Below are 9,625 nucleotides of genomic sequence, written 5' to 3' on the forward strand. Positions count from 1 at the left end.
CTAATCCGTCATATATTGAAGAAATAACTATATATCTGACAATTTACAACCTGATTCTGATCCGCTGGTTGTGTGGAATGCTCACAAAGCGGTCCTGAGAGGGGTGTTCATGCAACTAGGAGCCAGGGACAGGAAGAGGAGGTCACAGCAGATTGATGAGATTACCCGCAAACTTTCTTCCTTGGACTCGCAACACAAACAATCACCTTCTCCTACCCTGCAATCACAAATCTTTGCCCTACGGCAGGATCTTAGAGCCTTCCTGCTGGAAAAATTTAGCACTTCTCTTAAAAAATAGAAAGCTACCGCATACTCCACTAACAACAAAGCCACCAAAGCAATGGCCCTACGTATTAAAGGGCAAAGAATTAAATCCAAGATCCCCTTCATGTATTATCCCGATTCGAAGACAAAATTGCTTAAGCCAAATCTCATAGCAAACGCTTTCAGCTCCTATTACGCATCCTTATACAATCTCAAGGATGACCCGATGACACACCAACCCTCTCCACAGGACATCGCTTCCTTCCTTGACCACATTAATCTGCCATCTATTCCCTCTACTGATCTGGAGTCCCTCAATCGTCCTTTTTCAGATCAGGAAATCGCTGTAGCCATCTCGGCTCTTCCCAACCTGAAATCCCCTGGCCCTGATGGTTATTCGGCCGAATATTATAAAACATTTCAGTCTTCATTAATTCCACTATTGCGAGGGGTGTTTAATAGTGCTGCTTCTTCCTCTTCCTTCCCTGGCGAAATGTTAAAGGCTATGGTTGTAATTCTACCCAAACCTGGAAAGGAGCCCAATCAACCCCAGAACTTTAGGCCTATTTCCCTTTTAAATATGGACGTAAAGATATATGCCAAAATGATAGCTACTAGGTTGGTGGACCTTCTTCCCTCCATTATCCATAAGGACCAATCGGGCTTCACCAAAGGCCGCCAGGCGTCAGACGCCATGAGACGTGTTATCAATGTTATCCACCAGGCGGACCTCTCTGGAACGCCTTCTCTGCTCCTCTCCTTGGACGCAGAGAAGGCGTTCAACAGGGTCCACTGGGGATTCCAATCGGCTGTCCTACATAAATTCGGCATACACGGGTTTATACATAATGCCATCATGGCACTGTACTCCACCCCCTCGGCGATAGTTCGCACTACAGAAGCCATATCTATCCCATTTAGCATAACTAACGGCACCAGACAGGGATGCCCTCTCTCCCCACTGATCTTTAATATGATCATGGAAACACTTGCTGAACATATTTGTTCTAACCCCAAAATCTCGGGGATCCGTATATCGGACCAACACCACAAAATCAGTCTATTCGCAGACGACGTTATCCTTATGGTAACTAATCCCTCCGCCTCCCTGCCGGAAATTCAGAGGACTCTAAAATGGTTTGGAGATGTTTCATTCTATAAAGTTAACGAATCGAAATCTCATATCCTGGGCATAGGGATAGATGCTACTACGAGCAATCTCCTTCAACAGCAATTTCCTTATGTATGGGAAGACAAATGCATTTCCTACCTTGGAGTTCATTTGACAGCTTCCGCTAAAACGTTATTTAAGTACAATTTCATTCCAGCCCGCTTCACTCTACAAGATAACCTCAAGCAGTTGGCGTCCTCTGAGTTCTCCTGGCTGGGGAGGTTGGCAGCCTTTAAAATGATGTACCTTCCCCAACTGCTTTACTTGTTCCGTACACTCCCTATCCCTATACCGAAATATTTTTTTAAATCCCTCCAATCGATGATTTCTAAATTTATCTGGCAAGGTAAAAAACCTAGATGTGCGCACACTAAACTTGTCAAACATAGATCAGTGGGGGGTGCAGGTTATGTGGATGTGCAAGATTACTACATCGCATCAGTTCTCACCCAATTACAGGATTGGTTCCGACCGGTCCCCACGACTTTGTGGGGTTCGATCGAAGCCTCCTATTGTATCAAAAAGGATTTACCGGCCTGGCTTATGGCAACCACCTTAGGAGCTAAGATACCCTCACATCTCCCACCATTTATGAAAGCAGCGGCTACAGCCTGGAGGATTTTGTTAGCACAACAGTCCTTCGCCTCTGCACAAACTCCTCTTCGGATCCCCATTACAGCACTTCATTCCCTTATGGACTGTGCATACTTTGTGGATTGGTATTGAATATATAGATGACATGTATCAGGGCACCGAGTTACTATCATTCACTGCCCTCCAAACTAAATTCCAACTTCCCCACACGTTTCTCTTCACATATATGAGATTAGTCCATTTCCTGCACTCGATTCCACCATGGCCGCAATTTATTTCTACCCCAGCCTGGAAATATCTTTCTGCTTCTGGGCACACTAGGCAAAAGGGAATCACCCTCTTCTATAACCTCCTCCAACATAAACTGCTCTTCACCAAGTCCACCCCTCACATACAATGGGAAAGGGATTTGGGGATAACCTACACAGATCGACAATGGACCCGGGCACTCCAATCAGTCCATAAAGTTACTAGCTGCTCAAGTTTATGGGAGCTATCCCTAAAAATATCTCTTAAATGGTACCTGACCCCCTCGAGATTACACAGATTTGATAGTAAGTATGATAATACCTGCTGGAGGTTGTGTGGGGAGGAGGGTACTCTTTTCCACACACTGTGGCAATGTCCAAAGCTACTACCTTATTGGAACGGTGTATTTGCGGTCATCTCTGAAATATCGCAGAGACCTATCTTAAGCAATCCGAGTTTGGCGCTACTGTCACTCGGGATAGAAGACGTCCCCAGGAACCTAAGACATTCAATCCTACATATTCTATTAGCAGCGAGACTTGTTATTACCCGAGCATGGAAACGAGAGATTTCCCCGACAGTTGAGGAGGTTGTTGACCTTGTAAACGCGCACTACATGTTTAAGGGTACTCTCTCCCTTAAACACAAATCAGCACGAGATACAAATCTGCAATGGCAACCTTGGATAAATTGGTCTAAGCACAGGGCAGTCAATTTACCCCCTAGCTAGCTCAATTTTTTCCCTTGATATGATTACTATAATGTCCCCTATAGAAGAACGGAGCGGCTCCTCCTCGTGGTCTCTGTTCTTGGGCACAGTTTTGATCCCCTTTGGGGTGCCCGGGAGCGGAGGCTATGGGGTGAGCCCAACTGTTCAATTTACCTATATGGGATTACAGGAGACAGGAGATTCTAGCCTTCGTGTGTCAACTGGTGGTCATGTAATACTGTTTAATATTGTTTATCACGTCACTCTGTTTATGTTTTTTGGGTTCAGTATGAAAATACATTGCTTGCATCGCTACTTAATTCTATTTGCTTCTTGGTAACAGATGAAGCGTATGTCACTTCTGCGATGTTTATATTGTCAATGCGGCCACATTGTGGTCTTTTGGACTGTTGTATTACTATTGTAAAGCCTTTTCTTTTCTTATGTATGTTCTTGAAAAAAATTAAATAAAAACCTTTAAATTAAAAAAAAAAACAAAGAGATTTCCAGTCACAACTTACCAACCAGCCAGCAACCAACCGAATTGACCTGTCTAACAGTATGCGTTAAAAACAGGGGTTTGGTTGCACACATTTGCAAATACATGCGTAAGCTGCAGGCTCTGACAAGGCACCCTGATATCTGCAGCCCCTAACTCTACAATTTAAAGAGTATCTACAATGTCAATTCGGTTGGTCGCTGGCTGGTTGGTAAGTTGTGACTGGAAATCTCTTTGTTTTTTGATTTATAAATAGAAACGTGTTTAATAAATATATATATATATATATATATATATATATATAGTCTTCAAAAAGTTTCCACACTTTTAGATTTTAATAGATTTTAATTGGAAATGGTAATAGTGGGGGAGGAGTAGTAATTGGTTGTGTCTGAGAGTGTCATGTGACTAGTCTGTCTAGCAAGTAATTGAAAGTCACAAATGATACTTAAAATTAGTGATCGACTGATATTGTTTTTTTGTTGCCGATACCAATACCAATATTTTGGTCAATGCATATCGGTATCGGCCTATATGGGCCGATATTTTTGTACATTTAAAAACATTTTTTTTTTCTTTGACAGGTACTTTTGTGGAGGGATCTGGGGGTCAAAAACACCCCAAACCTCCATTTAAAAGCATTCAAAATGCCAAGTTTGGCTGTTTTGAATGCTGTCTTTTTTTTAATCTGGCGCCAGTACCCGGAAGTGATGTCATGACATCACTTCCGGGTTTTTGTATGGAGACCCAATCAGAGCCGAATGCGGCTTTGATCAGGACTTCAGCAGCCATGCAGCCTGGTTGCCCAGGTCTCTTGGTGGGATGGGAGACCCTGGCGAGGCGTGGAAGGTGGCGGGAGGGGGGTGTCCCCTCCCGCTCCTTGTAATGACAGCCGAGCGGCTTCTCAGCTGCATCGGTTGTCATTACAAGACAGCCAACTGTTGGCTATGGACGCCGGTACTGGAGTGATGTCTCTAGCTGCAGGCATCACTCCAGTACAGCACTTTCCTGAAATATCGGCAATATCGGTCACCTTGGTGGCCGATTATGATATATCGGGGAAAGTGCAGATCGGCCCTCGATATATCAGCTTTGCCGATAATCAATCAATCTCTACTTAAAATATACCTAAAGCCCTAAAGATGTTTAATTGTACTTTTCCAAAAAAAAAAAAAGTTTTTTAATCAATAGTTTATGTGGTTCTCATTTCAGTGCACATTTTAATAACTTGCTGCTGTCAGCATGAGCAGAATCAATCTGTTTACTGACAGTAGAAGTCATATATCATTGCACAAAGTCACTCTTCTGGTTTCTTAATAAACTGCCTGTGACCAAAGACTCAGGAGACACAAGGACTCATTATTTTTCATGTTCAATTTACAATCATATTCACTTCTGGAAGTGACAGGCAAGCTTTCCTGGTATTATTGTAAATGGAGAAAAATCATGAGGAGTACCTTATAATATATTTGCTACAGTTCTTCAGCTAAATGTTGTTGCAATACTGGTCCCTTGTGTGAAAATAGAATTTAAATCATACCTGCAGTTCTACTTGTAATATACATGTCAGTTTGTCAGTAAAAGCATAAAATGGTACCTGACAATCAGTATATTGACTAAGTTTGTAAAAAGGTAAAATAAAAAAAAAATAAAAAATTATTACAATTTAAATTATCTCACGTCTTGATTATTATTTCATTATTTCTTATAACCAGCTGACTTCATGTTGTACCCTTTTTTTTCCCAATATTGCATGAAAGTTAGTAATAACATTGACCATTCTTAGCTATAGGATAAATAATGCATGGTGTTTTGAGGGTACCTAATTCAGCAATTTTTCATCAAGCAACCTGAAAAGCATGATGCCGAATTATTAAGAGCCATGAGCACAGTGCTAGCACATTAGTTCATTTATATATTTGGAGTTGATTGGTAATAGCGCTGAAATGCTTGCTAATTTATAATTCAAATACAAAAAAATCTTTTATGAAAACACAAAAATGTATGCACATTGAGATCCCTCCTCCAAGCCTAATTATATGGAAATATAGTTATAAGAAATATTTTTGAAGTACTAGTAAGGCCCCTTTCACACTTGTGTGACTTGTACTGCAAATTGGGACTGCAAAGTCACATGACAAGTCGTACTCCATGATTTCCAATGAGTACCGTTCATATCTGTACGACTTCAAGTCGCTACGACTTCAAAGTAGTCCCTGCACTACTTTGGGCCGATTTTAATGCAGTTTGAGGTCCAAAGACATAGGCATTGCTTCAAGTCCAGTCAAAATCGCGTGAAAATCGGGGCAAAAAAATTACGGTAAAATCGCACAACTTTTAGGTTGCACAAGTGTGAAAGGGGCCTTAGTGCAGAGACAGGTACATTGAAGGTGTGCTGCCAGTGGCCTAGCTTAGGGCCCGGTTTAAATCTATGTGGTTTCCAGTCACTGTGTATGCTTGTGCTTCCTAAAAATGTAGGCAAGAGGTCCCTTTTCTAAAAAAATGTGAGCGCAGGGAAATCGCATAATACACTGCTGTTCCCAGTATGGGAAACCATTTTGTGGTTTCCAGTGTGTGGGGATGCCATTAGGACTAATGAGACCCTCACGCATCTCATAAGCAGCAATGCAATTTTTTCTGTGGTTATGGGAAGGCATTCAGTTTGATGCCTTCTCACACCCACCCAGATGTGAACCTAGCCTAAGACATTTTCAATTAAGAAACAAATTAACTCCTGCACCAAACAAAGCTTGTCAAAGTGCAAAACTTTGTTGTTACTTAAAAATAATTAAATCTAAAATAAATATAAAACTTAAATGAATACCTAACATTTCAAAAATGTAAAGGCTGCTTTGTCAAATACAATGCATGTGATATTATATGGTACTATCAATTAAAAATATGTAATATTAAATTAATTAGCTCGGCAGTGTATAATTAACACCAAACAAGGGTATACCTGGGTCTATTCTTTGAAACAAGTAGAGATGGGCTAATGTGCTTGGGTTCAATTCTGGGGAGAAGTATTTGTCGAATCCCGTTTTGAAATTTGTGAAACTCTAACTTAGCAGCGAATTCCATTGAAGTCTATGGGGATGAAGTGCATCCTTTTAGTCGATTCTTGGGAAACTAAGCACTGCCGGAGAGCCTGTGTTAATGCCATACATGAAAAAAATAATCTCTTCTTGACTTCTCTTTACAATGTCTGTCCGTCCGTCTATCGTTATAGCTATCATTCTAGCTATCATTCTATTTATCGAAGGACCAACAGCTGGTGCATTATGCAAGCTTGCTCTAAGTGAGCAATACGAAGATGTGTTAGATTGCATTTGGGAGAGCATAACATACCTGACAGAGAGGCAGGAGTAGGAGAGCAATGACATGCTAGAGGAGAGAGTGTGTGTGTGTGTGTGTGTGTGGGGGGGGGGATGTCACAGTGTACAATGGGCATCTGATGCAATCTGGAGTTGCAAAAAAAGGCTACACTAACCATCCCCAAGTTGAACAGCCCTACGTTATCCAAGCTCTCTGCACTGCAACCCTTTTCATATATTCTCATGGAAATTGCCTTGCTTGGATTGCCTCAGAGTGGCAGATTCTCAGCCACAATTTATTTTTTTATTGTTTTTATTTTTGTTATAATTTCTATTTCCAAATGTAGGTATATTTTTATTCTGTATTTTTATTTCTGTAGATGCGGTTGGGATGAACACATCAGAGGGCAGGTACATCTGCAATGTCTCTGCTTTGCTAGCATAGTTTTTCTCCTCCTAGGCAGCAGCAATTTATTTTTTTTATATTTATTTATATTCTATAGTTACGGCACTGGAGGCAAAGATGCAGGGGAAATAATGTTTTCTGCCTGCCATCCCTATTTTTGCCAAAGTCATACAAGCAGAGGCAGAGATGGCAATGCAAATTGCAGGGCTCAAAATTTCAAGTCCTGAGCTACTAGCCAGGCCATAAGAGTTACTCACCCCCAGTTGCCCCACCCAACCCCTGTCCTGCCCATAATTCTGCCCGTAAACAAGCCCTTGTAAATTAACTAATGAAATTACATTGTTAAATGTTTTATGCAGAATTAGGTTACAAAAATAAATATTAAGAATAACAATGTTATCAGTGCTCATCAGTACAGCTCGTCAATGCAGACCATCAGTACAGAATATCTGTGGCCATCAGTGCAGCCAATCAGTGCCCGTCAGTGCTGCCTCATCAGTGCTCATCAGTGCAGCTTCATCAGTACCCATCAGTGCAGCCTCATCAGTGTTTCTTTATCAGTGCCCATCAGTGCATCCTATCAATTCCCATCGGTGCAGGCTCATCAGTGCCCATCAGTGCAGCCTCATCAGCGCAGCCGCATCAGTTCCCACTAATGCAGCCTATGAGTGTCCACTAATGCAGCCATATCAGTGCCCGTCAGTGCCTATCAATGCAGCTTATCAGTGACTATTATTGACCATCAGTGCAGCCTCACCAGTGCCCATCAATGCAGCCTCATCAGTGCCCATCAGTTGAGCATCATCTGTGCTTATCAATGCAGCCTATCAGTGCCTATTAGTGCCCATCAGTGCAGCTGTATTAGTGCCCATCAATGCAGCCTCATTAGTGCCCATCAGTGCAGCCTCATCTGTGCTCATCGATAAAGCCTTAACAGTGCCCATCAATGCAATCTCAACAGTGCCCATCAGTGCAGCCTAATCTGTGCCCATAAATGCAGCCTCATCAGTGCCCATCAATGCAGTCACATCAGTGTCCATCAGTGATGCCTATCAGTGCCCATCAATGCAGCATATTAGTGCCCGCCGATGCAGCCCATCAGTGCAGCCTATCAGTGGCCATCAGTGCAGCCTTATTAGTGCCCATCAATGCAGCTTCATTAGTACCCATCAGTGTAGCCTCATCTGACCCATCAATGCAGCCTCAACAGTGCCCATCAGTGCTGCCTCATCAGAGCCCATCAATGCAGGCTCATCAGTGCCCATCAGTGCAGCCTATTAGTGCCCATCAATTCAGTCCATCAGTGCCCATCAGTGAAGAATATCTGTGCCCATCAGTGAAGCATATCTGTGCCACCTCATCGGTGCAGCCTATCAGTGCCCATCAGTGCTGTCTCATTAGTGCTCATTAGTGCAGCTTCATCTGTACCCATCAGTGCAGTCTCATCAGTGTCTCCTTATCAGTGCCCATCAGTGCAACCTCATCAATGCAGCCTATCAGTGCAGCCTATCTGTGCCCCTCAGTGCAGCCTCATCAGTTTCCATTAATGCAGCCTATGAGTGCCCATCAATGCAGCCTCATCAGTGCTCAGCAGTACCCATCAATGCAGCCTATCGGTGACTTTCAATGACCATCAATGCAGCCTCATCAGTGCCCATCAGTGCAGCCTCATTGGTGCTGTGGCTATCAATGCCCATCAGTGCAGCCTTATCAGTGCCCATCAATGCAGCCTCATCAGTGCTATTCAGTGCAGCCTCATCTGTGCCCATCAGTGCAACCTCATCTGTGCCCATCAATGCAGCCTCATTAGTGCCCATCAGTGCACCCTATCAGTGCCCATCAATGCAGCCTCATCAGTGCCCATCAGTGCAGCGTATCAGTGCTTACCAATGCAGCCTATCACTGTCTGTCAGCACAGAGGGATCACAGGGAGGAGAGCGGGCCGGAGAGAATCTCCTGTGGTGACATAGCTTGGATCTGAAACGCTGGCCGCTGTCAAAGTCCCACCTCCTGGAAAGGCTTCTATGATAGAAATCACACTACTTTAATTTCCTGGCATTGGACCAGTGTGCTGTCTATCAGCCAGGAGGCAGGACTTTGTTTAACAGTGGTCGGTGTTTCAGATCCAAGCTGTGTCAGAGAAGGAGTTCCCCTCACTGTGTGATCTGGCCAGCTCTCCTCTTCCTCGCTTCTCCCTTCTCCACAGTTTGCTGGCTGATCGCTGGAAGGAGAATCACCTCCCTTTCAACCCTGCCTGCCGGTGGCGCCTGCCCCCCCCCCCCCCCCTCCGATGAGGCTCCACACTTGCCCTTAGCTTATTTTGACTCGCAAAATGCAAGCAGGTGAGTGGAAGTTTTGAGGCCTGCAAATTGGATAAAAATTTGGCTTTTTTTAAAATATCTTTTTGTTATTTTATTAA

This window comes from Pelophylax lessonae (assembly GCF_965119305.1).
Source record: "Pelophylax lessonae genome assembly, chromosome: 1".
Lineage (NCBI taxonomy): Eukaryota > Metazoa > Chordata > Amphibia > Anura > Ranidae > Pelophylax > Pelophylax lessonae.